Source organism: Hemibagrus wyckioides, linkage group LG05 (genome assembly GCF_019097595.1).
Source record: "Hemibagrus wyckioides isolate EC202008001 linkage group LG05, SWU_Hwy_1.0, whole genome shotgun sequence".
Classification (NCBI taxonomy): Eukaryota; Metazoa; Chordata; class Actinopteri; order Siluriformes; family Bagridae; genus Hemibagrus; species Hemibagrus wyckioides.
In genome coordinates this window covers 8,911,759-8,914,258 of record NC_080714.1, presented here as the reverse complement: position 1 = coordinate 8,914,258, position 2,500 = coordinate 8,911,759, and the positions used below count along the sequence as shown (strand labels likewise).

The following is a 2,500-nucleotide window of genomic DNA, read 5'->3' as shown; positions in this document are numbered from 1 at the left end:
TTATCTATCATGTCTAAATTGTGAGCATTATTTGATAAATGCTAATCTAATCCTATAGTGAGGTGTGGTGTGTTATGTTCTGCATAAATATTTGTTGCCTCATAAATTTACATGGCAATATTTCAATCCGGAAAATCCGGAGAGAGTTACATACAGTATGTGTGTGTGTGTGTGTGTGTGTGTGTGTGTGTGTAGTTAAAGAGATGCATGTCGAGTGAAACTGAGTGACAATAGTGTTAACAAAACAATGTGATGGAAAAAAAAAAAAAGTTGATTGTGTTTTGGATAATGTGCCCCGAGTACATACACACATGGGACAGTGAAAGAAGGGAGACGTGGCTATTTGTTTTAACACCCTGAAATTGAGACTAATTAAGATTTAATGACATTGCTCCCCAATGCACTGAGCAAGCACCGAGTTGGTGCTGTGTGTGTGTGTGTGTGTGTGTGCGCACAACATTTACACAGCTGCATGTAGGTGAATAGCAGTGTAATTTAGTAATCCACTAAAGTAGCATGACTATTGTTGGACACACACACTCTCTCTCTCTCTCTCTCTCTCTCTCACTCAATCACTCACTCACTCAGGTGTGTGCTGCTGCCTTATTTGGTCAGGTGGCAAGTAGCAAGTTTATGCTGCTGATTGACATGAAAGGGCACCCCACAAGAAACACACACACACACAGGGATCTTTTTTTTGCTCCCTAATCAAGGTGTGTGTGTCTGTGAGATAGAGAGAGGGGGGAGAGACAAAGAAATAGAGATAGAGAAAGGGAGAGAGGGAGAAATAGAGACAGATAGAGAGAGATAGAGAGTGAGAGATAGATAGATAGATAGATAGATAGATAGATAGATAGATAGATAGATAGATAGATAGATAGAGAGAGAGAGAGAGAGTATTATTTATTCGTTGGCAGGGAAATGCTGAATAAACTGCTTAGCCAGCCACAGTGCTGCTTTTGCAGTGACCTCATCAGTGGAGTGAAATCTGAGCTTCTGAATGGCTCGAGCCCTTGAGGCACGCTTTCAGACTGACGGGATGACAGACAGAGAGGTTACCGCTGCCTCCTTTTGCCTTTTTTTTCCCTACGGTGGGTTTCCTTCCTGTGATTTGCAGAATTAGGCTAAATTCACTACGCAGAAGTTCAATCGTCTCGTCTGTGTGTAAAGGTTCTGCCTTGAACAAATCAGATCAATTGAAATCACTCAATCAACTGAATTTGCATTAAATACAGTGTCATATGTGTGATCTATAGTCTAAAGATAGAAGCTGATCATTTGTATATTAATTACATTAAAATCACTAGCAGTGGTAACGCTTCTAGTCTCCTGATGAGGTCATTAGTTAAAATCCAGCTGCTTTCTGTCAGACCCTTAACCCTCTCTTAACCCATTCTGCTCCAGAGACGCTGTTTCCTGACTAAACCTGCGCCCCAAGAAATCACACACAGCCAACACACAACAGTGGCAGCTATTACACACGTGTAGCGAATTCCGAATTAACAGACCATGATTCATGGAGAAAATGCTATCGGGTCGTCCATCAAAAACCTACAGACTCTGATTATACATTAGAGATATAAATGGTGTAATCAGATGACGTAATCCAGACGACGCTGTTGCTACCAAAACACTGGCCATGTACAACATTCGCGAGACAATCCATCATTGCGGCGGCAATAAACCCCAACTTGCAGCGGCCCAATCTTTCATCACAAAGATAATTTACTCTTGAGCTCGGCTGCAGTCTGTGTGTTGTACATGATTAGGGCGAGGAAATCGTCTGGTGAAGAAAAAGGCCAGCTGTAGTGAAGAAAAAAATTGGACACGTGGCACTAGATAATGACCACAGCGACACGTAGACACGCGTGTGTACGTACGTACTCACATACGTGACCAGCGCGTGCTAACATCTGCTACATAGAACATTTTCCCGTCCATCAGCAAGGTGGATTTGTCACCTGAGCAAACAAACTAGCACTTTCCACCTGTGCGGAGGTGTGTAAAGGTTTATAAGTGATTAGACCAACAGTGATCCTCTTGCAGATTAGTAAATTACACTGCTATTCATCCCACTGGCAGCTGTGTAAACTAAACCTAGTAATCCCTCTGGAGGAGTTCTCTGATTGGCTGGAGATACATAACCTCGTTTAACCCTTTTCGAATTATCGGACATTTTCCACTGGTATAAAGAAATGAATTATTATATGGTCTGAAGCCTGATATAAAATTATTCAGGATGCTGTTAGCTTTCGGTTTATTTTTGCCACATTTGGGAGAGACGAAAAATGTAAAAATGTACTACCCAAAAAGGTCTATACAGTCTGTGTACATTTAACATAAAATTTGAGTTTTTTAATAGAATTGAATCGAATTAGACGCATGCTAGCAAAAAGATGTTGAAAATAAAAATAAAAATAATCTTCTCCACTTGATCTTCGTCTCCCCCGTTACCAAGGCTTGCTTGCAGCCCAGCAAAACCACTGTAATGTAGCTTTAT

General features: G+C 41.1%; 1 protein-coding gene across 1 annotated transcript in view; it reads right to left on the bottom strand.

Annotated features, from left to right (window-relative positions):
- The window catches only part of plxnd1 (plexin D1), a 90,756-nt gene that overhangs the window by 42,518 nt on the left and 45,738 nt on the right, over window positions 1-2,500 (bottom strand). The gene's annotated exons all lie outside the window — the stretch shown is intronic.